This window comes from Chelmon rostratus, chromosome 1, assembly GCF_017976325.1.
Source record: "Chelmon rostratus isolate fCheRos1 chromosome 1, fCheRos1.pri, whole genome shotgun sequence".
NCBI classification, from domain to species: domain Eukaryota; kingdom Metazoa; phylum Chordata; class Actinopteri; order Chaetodontiformes; family Chaetodontidae; genus Chelmon; species Chelmon rostratus.
In genome coordinates, this window is record NC_055658.1 from 9,785,521 (window position 1) to 9,804,363 (window position 18,843).

Genomic DNA, 18,843 nt, shown 5'->3' on the forward strand with positions numbered 1-18,843 from the left:
TCAGTTTAGCTTAGGAGACGCTAGCCCGGCCCTCTTCAAAGCTAATAAATATGGCAAACAACATTTCTTAACTCATTGATTGCCACACGATATCTTATTAGCTTCAGAAATGTAAAACAATAAGTTTTGGTTTTATGCTAGCAGCCCAGCGACAACAACGAGCCCGACTGGCTGTTTTCCCTGCTTCCAGGCTTTGTGCTAAGCTGAGCACATTACCTCCTGCCTCCAGCTTCCAGCTTATATATGATTTATATAAAGTGAGAGCACAAGCCTTTTGGCTCAAAAAATGTCCAACTATTCCCACGAGGATTAACCTGTAAAAATCACAGTGAAGGGTTAGCGATGACCACAAAAAGCCAACATTACCCAAAAACGCCATAGAGGATGGATGTCCAGCCTCTCAGGCACACCAGAGCAACTCGGGTAACAAGATCCCACACTGCAAAATCATTCATCTGTTTGAGTTTATCTATCCAGGGAAGGCCTGCTGACCACGCTCGCCCTTAGTCTGCAACCACCTGTTTCACATTCATTGGATAACTTACACATATTCACACCTGGGAGATAAGCACTGCAACCACATAATATCTTGCACTTTCTCTCGCACTTGACAGCTCCACCGGAGCAGCTGGGGGTTAAGCACATTGCTCAACAGCACCTTGACAGAAATCACCACGGGAGGATCTGGGGTCACTTAGTTTCCCAACGCAGACTCTCTGAGCCGCTGCGTAGCTTCTGGTCATTTCTAGTCCATTAAATGTAAAGCTCTGCAGTGGGTAATGTATTACACCTATTAAGAACTCTGGCAGAAAAGTAAAGCGCTGAGTGCTTAGATAATCTGCAGCTCCACCACCTGAGAACTTAGTGGGCAAGCTACGTACGAACTTGTCACACAACTGGCAGAAATATTTCTTGAACATTTTAGTATGCAACATGTCGATTTGTATCAAGTATGGGTAAATAAAGACGGCTGCTTTAATTCAAGGGTATTGTTCATCACCACAACATTTAAATAAGAGGAATTCAGAATCATCTTGGGTTGGCCATGACGTTGACCTCTCCCTCAACCTCTATTCACTTAATTCCAATGAAGGTCGCTAAAGCCACACAGGCTGATTTAAATGTGAGTTCTCTTCAATATTGAGCCCCACACTTGGGAGCTACCAACCCCCTGACATTTAAGCTGGGCTTATGAAAGCCAAGACATACGTATATTCCTAGTGACTGGTGTTAAGTGGAGTGAAGCCCACAGGATCTGTGCAGGTTTTGGCCCTTTGAAGCTGACAGGCCTGCTCCCTCCTGGCACGCCGTGACTCCACTTTCTGCTTTATAGGTAATTTATTCTGCTGAATAATTAAGGGCCAGTCAGCAGCAGAAAGCATGAATAGCAATAAGCACGAAGACAGAGTTAGCTTCCTTCAGCCGTTAAAGCCAGGCTGCCCAGAGCAAACCCGTGTCCAAAATATTATTATTCGAAATGGAACCTGCTGCTTTCTTTGGACTGATTGATCCTGCATGGTGCAATAGAGCAACCAATATTGCTGCTGAGTGTGAAACCTGTGCATTGCCTATACAGGAAGCTATGTAAAGATGCTTGAAATAATCAATACGTTGTTTCAGCCAGATGACGCATCAAGGACATGTAATGCGAGCTACTGTATTTTGTTAACTTCCATGAGAACATTTACCTCTGTTCATCTGCTACCTTTAGCCTGCAGCCTAAGTTCTGCAACTGCAGTGACAAGTGGCAAGGCAGCCAGGAAAACCATTATTAAGCTGCAGCCTTCTTTGGCAGAGATTCACAGAAACCTAAACCATCTTAGCAAATCCAGACCCTTCTTCTTTTGAGCAACTTGGCATCTTTCCTGCTAGTTAGAGGTGAAAGTTTTTAAAAATTAGGTGGAACAGATTCAAGTTTTCCTTTATCTCATATACAATAAGTTGTAAACAGTGTTGAATAATATTCGGCAAACTGCCTCTGGGTCCCTCACACAGCTTAACACTTTATCTCATCCCTCTTCTTATTGTTGCAGTTTTTATTTTGCTTTTATCACCTTAACCTTTTATTGTATTATGTATTACATGCATAGTACTGACACTTTTAATGGCTTCAGTTGACTCATTGTCTTTCTCATGATTGTGTTATTTATATTGTGTTTGTTGCTGTAAAAATAATTTCCTCTTGGCTCACTTGCACCGCAAACTGCTGGCGATGGGATTCAACCGTTGCTGAATTTCACTGAACTTTCAAAACCTCTTGGGTGTTCTGCTTCAAAGTGGCCAGAATACGTTCCCACGGCTGTGTGGGTGGAGTTTGGCATACAGTGCGTACTACTAGCAGAACAATTACAAAGACTATATAGCACTTCAAACAAATGTGTGCTTCTCAATGCATTAAGCTGAGGAAAATGTAATCTCAAAGCAAGAGTCGATAGCCGCACTAGTGTCTGTGATGCTGTAGTCTTAACTTTATAGAAAACCATAGTGTTTGCTAGAAAAAAACAAGTGTTTTGAAAGTGAAGTTTTGACCTGGAAAAGCCACAGGATCACCAGTGTCAGTAGGTTTCATCCTCTGGCAGCCATGAATGCGTGCAAAACATTTCATGGCAACCCATCCAGTGTTTGTGGAGACATTTCAGGCTGGACTACAGCAGATAACTGATAGTGACACCCAACAATGCAAAGCAGGTATCGTCTAAAAGTTCTCAAAACTATAATTATAAATCTATTTAGTGCACTTCTCTGACAACCTGGCACAAAATTATTAGTAAGACCCTCCCAGTTGAAAACTCAGATGATTTCAAATAAATGCTATTATTGTCTGGCAGTGCTATTTCACCAGAATCAGACAAACGCAGACATCCTCTCACGGTCCTGGCTCTGTTTCTTTGTAATTGAGGCCTCTGTGATAAGCCAGGGTCAGCAAAATAATGGAGCACAGACTCCATTAAAACATGAGCACAATTAGGTGGGAGGCAAACACTGCCGATGGCTTCTGACCCCACTTCATTATTGTGCAAATGGAATGATTGTACTCCCTCACTTGGTCTCAAACACACAACCACTTGTTCTGTCTCTTCTCCACACACTCACTACCAATTGCACATGCCAGATAACCCACTTGCAGTAGCTGCTGAGCCAGTGTGGTGATTTCAATGGTTTTTACCCAAACAAACACATGCTCAGACATAAAGTTACACTCACCGATTCAACAACCAGGTAACTGCTCGCACAGAACGGGGATAAACTGTCTCAGACACCCTCTCATTAGCTCTTTTCACAGAGCAACTGAGACTTACGCTGATCATCAAAAGGCCATTTAACTCTACTAAATTGCCAAATTGAAAGGATCACAGCAGCCTAGAATATGCAATTACAGCCCAGCAGCTTTGTTCCTTAATGTATTAATGCACGGATACAAGTGCGCTTTCTCCGTTTCTCCTCTCTTCCTGAGTTTTTTATTCTTTGTCTCTTCCCCTGTTTCTTCAACACAGGCAGACACTGTGAAACCTGTAATTCTGAAGGAGATGTCATGCATGTGTAACACGGCAGCTGTCGGCCCTCTCCCCTGCCCAGCCGCTGATTGACTTGTCAGCTCAAGTTCGCCTTTGTGCGTGTTCGTGTGGACATGTTAATCCAATGATGATTCTAACCAGTGGTCAATACCAATCAGCAACAGAGAGCGCTGTGCATACAGAGTGAACAGCTATCCATGCCTGTAATGCCAATTTAATGTTGGTAAAGCTGAATATGTAACTGGACTCCCATAGTGCAATTCAGTAGTAGATGGGAGAAGCTTTAAATTTGGTATTTGTCAACATGCATCCTCTATAAGACCAATTGAAATTTACTTAGCTGCAAAAATTTGAGAATATTTTGTTTGTTTTTGTCCTTCATTGCTCAAAACAGTAATTAACTAAAAGAATGAATGTGAACACACATATTTGGTTCCAACTGACAATTTGTTTAATTTGACTGATGCAATATCAGTCTTAAAGTGGTTTATAATATAATTTCTTTCAAATCCAGCAGCCGCACAGGCAGTTAAGCAGCTGTGGGGCTGACACCGCTGTAGTCACTTCTGTGATTTGGATATTCTCTACTTTACTCTGTCACGATTCGAATCACAGGATATCCAGCCCGGTGTCAGAGCAGTTTGTGACATAGTTATGAAATTTAATCTGTGACTCGTGTACATGGACATAAATTTTCATTTTTTTGTCACCCTCAGCACAAGTCTCAAAGAAATAGCCACAGTGCTGCATAAAGAGCAGGAAAGGCTGTGAAGGGAGGTGGCTGGATGGGTCAAACACAGGACTTTCACACAGGAGGCTGGGGTTTGATTCCTATGTGAAACCAATAGTCATCTTTGATTGTTTTTTTTGTTTTTTTTTTAACCCAAACCTTAATCTTTACCTTAACTGTCACCTGAAATGTTTCTCAGCAAGCCTTATTTTGAAAGTCCATCTGGATGTTGTATATTTATTATTGCTAACTCGACCGAGGAATGAGAGCAACACGCAAGCATGATAGATGGTTCTAATTAAAATACATTCATTTTTCAGAAAATTTGTGTCCATGTGCTGTAAATTAAATTTTGTTTGTTTCACGGACTGCTGTGAGGCCGTGTTGGGACATCGTATGGGGTGTTGAGGGCTGACGTCACAGGGCTCGCTGTGAGTTTTGACAGTCATGTGTCACCACTGTTCTCGACAATTCCACAGTTGGATCCATTAAGCTGAGACAGGTAATGCTACAGGCCCCCCTCCTCTCTATAATGTGTAACAAACACAGCAAGATTAAATGGTCTAAAAATGCTGGTAAGACATAGAAGAACAAGGTTTTGGACAGGATCCACATCTTCAGCCACTTGTCTTTTAGCTTCAGCATTAATGCATGTTGGTTGCTGCTTGAGGACTGCTTATTATCCCCCAGAGATGTCCTTACAGGCAAGCAAACAAACAAACAAACACACAGAGCTTCTCCACCCAGTGGCAAGATCCAAAGACAGCGGGGACAATAAAGAGATTTGGCTCTCAGGTCTCATGCAGTCTGACATTTTGGCATTTGGAGACTAATGAGTTTCAGTGTCATTTACAAAGCCTGAAATATATATTGAATTTACAGAGGACGGTAATATTCCCATGATGAAGTTTGCATTTGGCATAATTCTCTCTTCTCCAGTGATTTCCTCGGTTTGGATAATAACATTGTCTCAGTGTGAATGGCATGTTATTTCCTGTTTGTCCTGTTAGATGACTACCTCGCTAACGGCAATTTTCTTATTGTTTTTGTCGTTCAGATCTTTTGTCTCTCCATTCTGTTTTCTCTCTTTCTGTCGGTCGTCTCTCTGTGTTTATTCTAGTTGCTTTCCTGTGTGTCTGTATGAAAGCTGCGGTATTTTCTCATGTTTCCAACTGCATGTCCCCCCCGTGGCTCTAACAGTGGGTATAGTATAAAGTACGTACAGTGTACCTGATACGCTCTACTTCCTTCACATCCAAAAAGAAACTGTTACTAATTACTTTATGTACATATGAGAACTCTGTGATTCATAGAAGGCTTTGAGAAAATGTAGTGCTTTTAGCATTAATTTAATACTGTTTAATGGGTAAATGACACTGATCTGCCAGATGGCTTGCATCAGATTCATAACATGATGGCAGCTCTGATAATGACTTATAATGATGCTGTTTCACACTTTCAGATGCTGGATCCTCTAGAAAGTTCTCTAAACCACTGCAGAAGTGAACTTCCCAAGCACCATGTACCAAAGCATTGATCTGTGAGGTTGATGATGTTTGATCAGTAAATGAAAATTTCAAATCTTCTGAAAAGTTTGAGCACAGTATTATACTGAAAAGTATTAACAAAACTTAAAGCAATTTAAAACGTGTTCGTCAAGTGCCCCTTCCTCATTTTCTTCCAAGGTAGAATTGTGTTTTCTACTACTACAGTAGCAAGTAAATAGAGAGTAGAAAGTAAATATGCTTCACAAGAGTGCATGCATAGCAAAGCCTGTCTCTCCTGTCATTTTTAAAACATATTCATGTGTTAATTGGACCGCCAAGCTGCATAACATGTAATCATGACATTTCCTGTAAGAGGAAACACAGATTTGTGCTTCAATCATTTCTCTTAGCACTTCCGTTTTGCTGTTTTTTTTTTGTTTTTTTTAATTTACACAATAGATCAGTGACATATTTTATTTTCTGGATGCCAACTCACATCTTGTATTTCATTGTGCAAGGGAATGTGGAAATGGGAAACTAATTTGTAGCATGTAAAGCTCTGCTAGCTCTGTTTGACAGGAAAGAAGAAATAAATCTGAACATTCAAGGGCATCCACTAGTGCTTTGATCCAATACACGCTGTGGAGGTGGTACATTATTCTAGTCAAATATTATGGGGACTTGCAGTGTTCCTGCAATCTTTATCTTGTACAATTTACTATACAATACACAACATTGATTTGATATGGGATAGCAACATATCCAATAATAGAGCTAGGACTCTATCAGTGTCAAAACAATAGTCCCGCCGGTGCAAACAATTAGACTGTGCAGCGATAACAAAGCCCTGTTTTATAGTTACTGTAATGTATTTTGCCAGGCTGGGAATCATTCATGTAATATGTCTGACTTCCTGCAGTCAAATGGTAATATGGTTAGACTAATGGCTGCACTCTTGTAGGCTTCACACGGCTGTGGATGATAAGTATAATAGGTTTACATAAATAAACAAGCAGGGAGCAGTATAACACCCCTCATGGGTATACTGTGCACGAGTGGAATTGATGTTGCTGGAGGCTGCAGTGGTCTGGTGGAAGTGCTGCAGTAACGTATGCCACATGCGACGATAGTCACCGTGGCATTTTCGGAGCGCTCTGTGATCGTGGCATAAAGGTCAGACAAGCTAATGAAGTGAAGGATGCTGGTGCAAACTCCAAACCAGTAGGGATGATTCAGAGAAGGAAGCCAAAGGATCAGATAGAAGAGAGAAGAAGAAGATCTTTAAAAGGCTAAGAAATGCCTACTCGTTCTCAGGATTGCCTTTTGTTATCAGCCGACCAGCGAATGCAGCTGCGGCTCTCTGACACCTCAGCTTGTCCTGGATTTTTTATCCGTAGCTCTCTGCTGCTCCTGACCAAAGGCCCCTAACAATCACAAAAGCAATATGAGGGAAACCAAGTGCTAATATGTACAATGCGTGACTCTTAAATCAATGGCAAGATGTGTGCTTGCACACAAATAAAGAGGGCTGAGCTCCATTCTGGCTCAATATACGTCTAAGTAAGTTGGCGATTGTGTGTGTAAAGTGGATCTAGCTGTAATGCAGCAAATAGATCAGGTTTGTAAGAACTTGAGAGTGTATTCTTCTAGTTTGTAACTGACTATCCCAAACAACACAAGACATTAAGAGGAAGACTTGAAGGCAGCATGTGGTCTTCTCTGTGTGATACACACAGCTTTTAATAGGAGCTGTTGATATACTTATTAATTCTTTCTCTTGCCCATTATGCTGTGCCTCTTCTGTTCTATGACATCTCTCTTACTTTTACAGTAATCTGTTCGGCGTCGTCTCCGTGTTCATCCACCTCAAAGAACTTGGCTAAAGCTGCTATAATTAATATTTTTAGATTCGCAACAGATCAGTGACCACGTGTAATGTGAAAGGGGGCTGCATGTAAACCCACAAATTATTATCACCTGACTCTGCTGCAGTTCCCCTCCGCTCCACAGAGCGTCTCTCAGTTCATTGTTTTGGCTTTACAGCCCACAATTTAACTGCTTTGGTTCCATCTCACCGTTCTCTGTCATCCAGTGACAGCATGCAGCTGTTTTACATGTAAAGCTAGAGAAACTGATACCTGCTACAGCTGGTGAACATAATGGAGCACTTGTCACCTGAAGAGCCAGGTATTTCCCTCAAGACTTGGCTGAAACCAAAACAGCACTAAAAGTAGACTGTATATTTGACAAAACATCAACCCTGACTTGAAGCATAGGACGGGATGAAACAATGTCTCGACCTGAACTGCTAACTCCACGCTCCAAGTGTTTTTGTAGCTTGCGTCACCCCGGATACATACTTGCTCCGGGTGTCAAAGTCCTGTATTTAATGTGTTTCCTCCCAAACGTGTTTGGCACAGACTTAAATGATAATCACATCAATACAATCAGAAGGCACGAAGCCAGTAACAATGTTTTTTTTGCAAAAACCAGTATGACATGATAACCTTCAAGCACAAAATACATTCACATGTAAATGTAAATCTTCTAAAGTAAATTTCAGCCTTTTACAGTCAAAATTCAGGAGCTAAGTGTGTGAGTATTTCCCTCTGTTCTCCCCTCCCTTTGAAGATCCTGTGAAGCAGAGACATAATTCAAACGTTCGGCTGTGAGAAGAATCGCAGATGAAGACCTGTGGAAAATGATGAAACATGTAGGGCCATGTGTTAGTTTGATCCTCCAGCAGCAGAGCTATTGAGCCACTGTCGCTGCTCACACAGAGATCAGTGACTAACTCGCCGTTTTGTCGGTGAGTTGTAACTGATATTGAGTCTGTGCGTGCTTTTGTGTGTTTAGGTGTGTGTGCTGAAGAGAGTGAGACGCCAGTGAATGATATAAATTTTTTAGCGACATCCAAGACTGCATTGATTTTTAAATATGTCCTTGCGGGCACAGTTCACTTTGATGTTGGGCTGGTTGTGCACACAATGCAACGGTGGGAAAATAATTGAAACAGACGCACGGATAGACGCACACACATGCAAATGCTCTGTCTCTGCTACACATGAATACAGCACAGAAACACAACTTCATTTGTTCCCTCACTGGTGCTTTCAGAATTGTCTGTTTCCAGGCTCATAGTGCTTTCTCAGTCCCTCTAACCTGTTGGTGCATTGAGTACAAGAAACACAAGTCATTGAATTATGATCTGAAATTGGATGTTCTACGCACACACACACACACACACACACACACACACACACAGATATCCATTTAAATCATCCTATCAGCACATGAGTTGCCACTTCCTTGTTTCTGCCCACGTTTCCCCAAACACTCTCACATGCACACTTAAAATCTTTGGTGCTGATGTTCGTGTTTCAGCCCACTCACCTTCTTTGTTGTTATTGCAGCCCTCAAAGCCTGCTATGCCTCATGCCAGAATTTTAAAAAAGGTAGCTTTGAATGAATGGAGCCAGTGAGGGTTTGATGTGTTGCTAGGTGACTTCATAGATGAAGTGGCAGGAAAGGGGGAAGACTTAGGGCTTTAGGATGAGGTGTATGATCTGGTATATGATGATTTAGGGCTTTAGGATGAGGTGTATGATCAGATGAATCAAATATCAAATATATGTCAGATTAAGCGTCATCAGAGGTAAACTGGTATTCAAAATGTAGACCACTCTTAATTGTGGTATGTGAGGTCACGCAGGGTCAGATCAGTAAGAGGGAGACCAGATGTGGTGGTGTAAACATAGGGACCTATCTGGACGTAAATCCCCTATGAAGGTGGACATAGGGTAACAGGTATAATGTGTAACAGCGGAGGAGAACATTCGTCAGTGGGACAATGATCTGATCTGACCCTGAAGCTCTCTCAGATGGCCGGCATCGGATCTGACACTGCTTGTTAATAAAGTTCTCTTTAATTCAAGCTTGTATCAGCGGAGTTCTTCCTACACCATCATCATCACACCACTGCTCAGCAGGACCTGGCTGATAAACATCAAGGACTTTAAAGAAGTGACTCAGCTCATCATCAGCAAGATGTTTCCAGTCTTTTGTGCTGTGTTTAAATATATTTCCATGCAACTCTGACTCCAACACTGAAAATGTTTTTTTATGTTTGGGGAAAATGGACCAGAAAGGATTGACTTAAATAACACCCTTTAATGTGCCACATTATGTTAGGCCATCCTTTTTTCTGTATGTTAACTGATTGTATCTGCAAACCTCGCTCCCTCAACGATCAGCAAATGTATTGCAAATTCTGTTTTCTGATGTTTATTTTTATTTTTGTGTGGTGGCAGAGGAGGTTAACACACTGTCTGACTACACACAAGAAAATAATGACAACATCTTTATAGTGTTAATAGATCACACAGAAAAGTTTTAAAGACCAAAAAGGAACTTAGTAACAACAAATAAGAAGTTTGCAGGTGACACTACAATATACTGTATGCCCGGAGGTCCAGATCCAAAACGTCTGCAATGAGGCTCTGAGAGCCAGGGGATAGAGTCCAGCACAAAGAAGCCTGAGAGAAAACAGAGGATTTTCACAGCCGACAAGGAGGAATTGAATAATTTGGGAATGATTATCTGCCTTTACTGGCACATATGTACATCTGAATATCATCAGCATAGCAGTGTAACTTTAATCCATGACTTTGTATGATTTGTCCAAGAGGTGAAATATAAAGAGAGAAAAGCAGAGGACCAACATCAGAGCCTTGGGATACTTTGTATATACTTTGTAGAAAATTTGGATGTGGCATTACTGCAGGAAACCCCCAGTGTTCCTTCAGATACTCATGACTTAACCACGCGAGTGTCAGGCCAAAGATGCCAGATAGATGTTTTGGTCAGTCTGGGACTACATAGAGAACAATGGTGTCAAAAGCCACACTGAGATCCAGTAATAGAAGCACCATGATGGAATCTGACTCCATGGTAAGCAGACCCTTTACCACTTTAGTAAGTGCTGTTTCAGTGCGGTGACAGGCCCGGAGAGCAAACTGAAAAGGTTCAAAAATTATTATTATAAATAAGCGCAAAAGTTGCTGAGACACAGCTCTTTCTATTACTGTAGAAAAGAACTGAAGGTTAGAGAGTGCTCAATACCCTGGAAAGAACCTCCTGTCGAGGCCAACAATTCAGTCACAGAGTTACAAAAACTCATTGTCACTCTTTCACAAATAAACACACATGCAACCAGTATATAATGTGACTATGTACTGGTGTGTGTCTCTCTTAGGGCCTTTACAATTCTGCCCCCTGTTGGTAACTCTGGTTATTGTAGATGAGAGCTGTATGCCCATCGCATGACAACCCCAGTTACTGTACCTCTGCCTTTACCAGAGGAAATTGTACATTCACAAGTTGACTGCATTTGTAGCTCTATGCCATCATTTAACTTTATTAAGTAATATAAATGTAAATCAGGTTTGGTTTTCACATACAAGGAATTGGACTTGGTGTTTCAATGAAGAACAGTAACACAGTAAGAGAAAAGAAAGAGGCCAGGAAAAGGTCAAACAACTGGGATTATGTACAGGTATTTAAATTCTAAACCGATGAGTTTCATAAGCATAGTGCTGCTGGTGACGTGACATTGTTGTTAAAGTTTGAAGATCAGAAGTTGAAAAAAGGAAAAAGAAAACAGAGTAAACGACAGAGGAAGTGAGAGCACGGGATGTGCAGGCATTGATGTTGAGCGGCTATATTTACCATGGTCCAATTAGACAGGAGGAGACTGGAGCGCACTAACGACCTGACATTTACACACACTGAACCCCTGATTTGTTGTGATTACACTGTGTGGCTGAGTGTCTGGTGTGTGTGTGTGTGTGTGTGTGTGTGTAAGAATTCAAGGGAGAAAAGAGAAACAGAGGAGAACCACAGCGCGAAGACTCGTACGTGGATACAACATGTGTCCTCTCTGTATGTGGACCACTATCTTAGCTAAAGCTATATTTATTTATTTAACTTTGATGGTGGCATGAGGAGGAAAACAATCAGCCCAAAAGTACAAAAAACAAACGTATTACAACCTTTCTACCTGCCTGACAACTTTAAACTCTTTTTTTCTCAGCTTCACTGGTTACTACGTGGTTACTGCCAGGCTATGTAGGGCAGTGCTGGTATTAGCCTAAATCGGCCCGTTAACCCAAGCTCAGCCATGAAACACAAGGTACTTAAACACTCATAGTTTACTGCATAACAATACTGAAAAATTAATCAACTCAACCATCAGCATGGGGTTATTAAAGGTTAACTCCTTCCTCCCTTTAAATTGGACTTTAATCCAAAGAATACAGTCATAAAGAAGCCCAGGATGCCACCGCCTGATCCCTGCTCCAAGAAAAATCTCCCTCCATCTCCCATATCTCAGAACGCCTCGGTCGACCACATCCCAATCCATATCCTCAGGCCTACATCCGGAGTAATCTCTCCCCTTCTTTTACCTCGCACCCTATCCTGATATTCCTCATAGCCTCTGCCCATTTCCTAGGCCCTGCTCTCATTTCTCTACCGAGCTCTAGTGAACCATTGTCCTTGCCCAGCTCATTGACGGTGCTACTAAATCACGTCGGATTCTTCCTCGCACAGAGCATTAGCTTCCCTAGCTCTGTTATTGCTAGCTTTTTTTTTTGCCCACCGGCGTCTGGGTTAGGCATGGTTGTGTTTACGACTGTGCCCCTGCCGCCACGCACACAGACGCAGACACACACCAATTCGCAAGTACACGCACATCCCAGATTATTCTCAGCGTGCTGCAGAGGAGATAAATGGCCCCTCTGTTGCCTGGCCACAGGATGGCAGAGCCTGGAGGGAGAAAGATCCATTTGAGAGCCCTGTGACGAGGGGCAGGGTTTGGGGGGGATAACTGACAAAGGTAGATGGGACCTAAAAATTGATTTGTGACGACTTCCAGCATACCTGCATGCTTCAAGATGATTAGGAGGCTGCAGAATAATAGATGAAGAGAATAATACAATGCTGGCACAGGAAAAACTATTTTATCATTAGTGTTATTATTAAAAGTTGTGTAATTTTACAATAACATAGGTTATTTTTTATACCTAAGAATGTCGAGTAAAGAGAAGTGAATGTGAAGAAACAGAACGTTCATTTCTTCCGTAGTGATATGTGAACGTGGAGGTTTATTGTTGTTCATAAATATCTGATTAGCGAGCTGACAAGTGAAGGGAGACAGCGACAGTATGTCCTGGTAAGAGCCATCTGCTTCACAACAGGAGGAGGATCTATCTGTCTGGGAATTACCTGCTGATGGGCAACACCTGGAGGGAGACGCATGACTCAGTCTGAGAAGCTTGAGAAGGCTTGTCATAAATTCTTCAGGAATGAAGGATGCATCTCTCTATGAAAATGTAAGACATGAAATCGCATTTAGTCACATCACGTAAACCGGCTAAATACAGTTGAAAATTAGGTTATGTGTACCAAAGCAAGCAGTTTGGAAAGACCCTATTTTATAGCTCTCACTGTAGCCCAACATGGTTTGGCCTCTGATAAGATCAACATTTGCCTGTTATTTTCCTTTATGCGATAGGTAGTGAGTGTTTGTAAATGGCGGTCAATCTGTTTGCCAGAGAATTACTTATTACAGGGAAAGATATTTGCCAGTAAAATAATTTGTCTTTACTCTTTGTCTCTTAGCTGTTCACCTCTCTGTTTAGCCCTGATTTTAGTCAACTGATTTTGTTACTAGACTGATGACAAAAGTTACACAGGCATACTGTATTTTAAATAGGACATAGTGGGTGTGGACAGTAGCACTACACAACTATAATTAATCGATACTGGGCTATAATTGCAATGTTTTTATTCTTTTTTCAAGACAATGACCGAGTGCAACATACGGAAAACAACCAAAAAAAACCAACAAAAGTAAAGCAATGCACACTGTATCAAGGCATTCAACACTCAAGTAGCAAGAGCAATATTAAAACACAAGAATGTCCATAAAAAAAAAAATCACAATAAGTGTTATACACTGTTTAGGAAGCTAATACACCCTCTAATGTTGTTTGAATTCAGTGCTTATTTTTTATGCAGATGTTGTCATTTATCTGTATGGCTGCTGTTGTGCTGTGGCTGCTATGAAAATAAAGCGAATATAACAATCCCATATCCCATTAAAAAAAAAATCAATGCATTTGATCAAGGAATGTGAGAAAAACAGGGCTGAAGTTGTACATTATGTCAGTAGGACTCGACACAAGTTTTAGACAAAAGCCAAATGTAATTCTTAGAAATAATTTAACTCCTTGAGGTTTTAAAACTACAATTGCAACATTTAGCAGTGTTTAAGTTGTGTTTTCCCATAGACTACATATGTTGTTTTGTTTTTGTTTTTTTTTTTTTGTTTTTTTGCAGGTTTATTATTCCAACTGAACTTCAGTACATTTTGTACAAGGCAAGGCAGGAAAAAACAAAAAGTGAAATTATGGGAGAATATTTTAACACTACCATATTGCACAAAAACATAAAAAAAATGCATGCTGTTTCACAGTTGCAAGGTTTTATTAAAAGAATAACTTTTGGGGATCTTTTAATACAGAGATATAACAAAAGCCCATTAAGTCCACACAACCATCTGTCTATGAATTTTAAGACAAAAAATGGAGGAGAATAAAAGAGAGAATATGTGTTTTAAAGAGCCGGACATCCTTTGCATGGATGACCTTAAACTACAAGACTTTTAAAGAAAAGTTTTATGTAGGTAGAATACAGCGTCATCTACGTAAAGCCAAATGTTTGATGCTTCCGTTTATATCTAAACCTTTTAATTAATTAATTAATTTGTCCGTACTTGGTGATGATGAACATCAAGTTAGAGAGATATCAAGTAGTAAATGACTGACCAAAATATAACATTTTTTTCAGCCTGTTGTACTGCCTTTAGTTAGTACTGAATAATGAATACAATTTCTTCTCATTTTATGTTATACACCTAAAGTGTCAACCTGAACTACAAAAAACAAAGTTGAAATTAAGCTCAGTTAGTGACTGAAGAGAGGAGCTTCACTTCCAGTTATGCCTGTTCTTTTTAACCTGTAAAGCTCTAATGCACTGCACTGTCCAATCATTGTTACTCTTGTTGAAAACCTAAAGAGATAATAACACAGCAGCACAGTCAGATTCAGGACCAGGACTGACCCTGGTGTTAATGTGACCAACCAGGAGCAGGGATGTAGAGAAACATTATGTTCCAAACAGACAGCTATCCATCATGGGGCTTTTTGCACAGCTGCACCTTCACGTTGAGTGTCATCTTTGACACATATAGATTCTTTACTTGCAGCTGGACATTAAATGTCCTGTTTCAATTACAGAATAAGCATTTGGTGTGATTTTGGCAATAGTGCTATTGTAATTCTCATATTAGCATTGCTTTGCCCTTTAAGGACTTGAAACTTGACTTGGACTCGGTTCAAAAAACTTCAAAACAGCTCTAATTCATACAGCCTTTGACTTGTAAATAGCACCACTGACCTCATGCAGACAAACTGTCTCTCATATTCTGTTCCAAATCCAACAAAACCAAATCCCCTAGACCTGAGGAGTTATCTGAATAATCTAAATGACTCTGCATGTTTCTATTTTTCCAAAGGCATCTTGTCCCTGGTGATGCTTTGTTTATGCCAAAAGGAAGCGTATCTAATAGCAAGGCCTTGAAAAGCACATTTAAATCTATACCAGACTATATACACTGGCTCTGGCTGAGTCATAGGAAAGGAAAAGCTGCAATAAATTATTTCGTCTGCTAATAATGAATGATTAAATTTACAACAGTTTGCACCTTCGAGTTTCACCCAAAACAGGTTTTTCAACAATCAGCCAACAGACCTTTTGAGATTTTCCAAAAACAGCTTTTAAATAGTTACTTCAAATAAACCAAGTACATCTAATTTGTTGTTGCTTTCCAAATCTCCAGACATCAATTAAAATCAAAGGAGGCATAATTTCTTTTTATAGCATCACATTTACAGTAATGGTCACCAAGACGATTTTTATTTGAACACAGGATGGAATTAAAATCCCCAGCCATGCCTATTTGTGAATCATAATGCTGCAAAGTATCACTAAGCTCAGAAAATAAAGCAGAATCATAATGGTTTAGAGCATGTATTGTACCACAGATACTGTACACGAATGCTGAAAGCATATTTCACACTCAAATTCGGTGCACTCAAGTAGAACTTTTGTTCCAAATGGCAACATGCACAGCTATTTTTCTATCTTTTGACTTTTTTGTGTCTTTGACATTTCACAATGTTTTTTCAAATTACACTGCCTGGTCATGGGGTCATGAAACTTTTTTTTTCTTTGCATCGGGAAGACGAGCTCAGCAGTGAATTACCATAAACAAATCTGCAATTGGCGATAGCAGTACATGGCCGAAATGTTAGTTGTTATTAATATTCTGCTGGAGTGTTTCTGCGTCTGCTAGGAGGCCATACTCGCTCCCTCCCTCTCACCAACTGTCTGTTCGCTTAATTGGAGCTGGGAGTCTAAGACCACTTCTCTGACCGCCTCACACACCCCTGGGAGCCACGTAGGTACAGCAGCCAACGTGTGTGTGTGTGTGTTCGTGTGTGAGTGCGTGCGTGTGTGTGTGTGTGTGCACATGCGCTGTAGAGTGGTAAATGAGCTACAAAGGAAGTGAACAGACTGATAAAAGCCATATTCTGCAAAAAAGCTTCGCTGTGGGTGTTTAAGTGATGTCAAAGATTTTGGGATGATGGTGTGAGAAAAAACAAAAGGAATGTTGGGTAATTCATTAACTTATCCCGGACATTTTTCCCATATTAGTGAACTGATTTGATGAAACATTACATCAATGCAATGACAGTGTTTTTTGTGCTGTGACTGGCTAAAGCAAGTCATTTAACTGTATCATTAGACTATATCATCACACTGTAAAAAATGTAGAGAATGCCGTTTTTTCTGAGCAGATATTAAAGAGCTCAACACATCCCATTCAAGTTGCCAAGCAACATTAGAAAGGCCTTTTAGTAATCAGGATTGTGAGCTCTGAGTGATGAGTTTAAAGGGTTGTTGGATGTGTGCTGGTTTATATCTGCAGGAGTCTCTCCTGATTTGGACAAACGCTGTGGAGACCGATTTTTCTTTTCTTAGTCTGTAATTTATTTGTGGGCCTGCACTGTGAAAATTTGAAAACTGGTTCTGGTGCTTTTGGTGAAAGCTGCCTCACGTGTCTGATGATACAAGACTGTGCTTAGAGAAACAGCTGAATGATTTGGGAATGTGATATTCTTATTATGAAGACAAATATTCTAAATTCAAATATTTAATCCAAAAACAGACAATTCTGAAAATGTATATTAAATTTGGACATATTTAAGTCTCTGTAGTCATAATGTCCAGGGGAAATAATCTCAGAATTAGATGTTTGTTGAAAATATTCTGGCTCTACATGCTGTTTCCCCCACTGCTTCTCTGATGTCCACCCTCCCTTATGATTGTTGGAATAGCGAAAGATAAAACAAGAAAGTTATGGTGGGTTTTATCTTTTTTGTCTGTCGTGTTTGAATGACGTGTTTTCTGATGATAAAATTACTCTTTTTGTTAATGGAGTTTGGTGGCCCTGGCAAAGGAGACGTAGTGGCTGTTTGTGGTTCAACGAAAAGGATTTTACTCTTAACAAAAAAGTCTGTGTCTGTAGGGATGCTTTCCATAACGTTATCAGATAAACAATCTGAGCCTTTCAGTGGCAAAAACACTTTTAGTGGACGCACAGACACGATTACATTGCAGCCCATTTTGTGGCTGTCGGCTGCGGCACTCTCACTCAATACTGGACCGATGTGAAAAATTACCGTCACCATTAGTCACTTAGACAGAAGCATATGGGAAAATAGCGCCCATAAACAAAGACAATATTTGACGGGGATTCCTCCCGTTTGTGCGGGACATCGAAATCTTCCAGAACACATGGAGCGGCCAATTGGAAACATTGCGCACACAACGTCAATTTAATTGATTAAAAATTTGATGCAGTTCAAGCTGAAAAGAGCTACTAATTCAACAACACAGAAAAGGACATTATTTTATTTGTTTATTTTGTAATGTAATGGCATGTAGATCTTTTAAAAGGCGTGTTCATGTTGAAATAATATACAAGTAGCGTGTCTTTTGTTGCACTGGTGTGTATATGCATGTGTTTTTGTTTTTTTGTTTTTTGTTTTTTTAAAGAAGGAATAATAAATAAATGAATTTTTTTGAGATTCTGTTGGTCCAGCCCTAATGTAGTCTGGGTGACTAACATGGTCTTAATAAAGGTTTGTTGTAGGTTGATGGTAGGTTTCAAATTTTTTGTTTTTTATCTCATGTCCAAGGAATAACAAATGATGTGTATATTATTAGCTGTGCTCTGTAATGACTGCATGAATGCTGTTCTGACCACTCATTACTTATTTCTTTATCGTATCATGCCACCTTTATTGATGATTTGGAGTGCAGATGTGTAACTGTTCGTCTTATGTGCCTCCCTGTAGAACAGAGCAGGATTTGTAAGGCAGCCCTCTCAGAGACACTGAAATGCTCCTTTACTAATGAATGCAAGAGAGAAAAAAGATGCTAATCAGGAAAAATCAACTTGTCATCTCTACACTGATAAAATGCAACTTATGGGTGCATTAGGCTGTGCTGAACACAAACTGGATTAAATCTTGCAAAGACTGATGCTCTGTAAAACTGGAACAAATGAATGATCTTAATGTTGTGCTAGATAGCGATGAATGAACTCTGTGTAGTGTGTGGCTGACGTTGTATGTGAACCACTGTCACAGTCACCATGAGGATTTCCACTGACTCTCTGTCTCTGTCAGTCAACCTGTTCCTCAAAGAATAAGCTGTGCTCTGTCTCTGTCCTCCATCCTAACATCCCCTGTCTGTCTGTCTGTCTGTCTGTCTCTCTCTCTCTCTCTCCTCATATACCACACCAGCTCAGCTCCAATTAAATCAGGACCACATCTCAAGCGTGAAGCAAACATTCTCTGTGTGTGTGTGTGTGTGCGCGTGTGTGCGTGTGTGTGTCTCAGAAGTAGAGGCACAGTGAGAC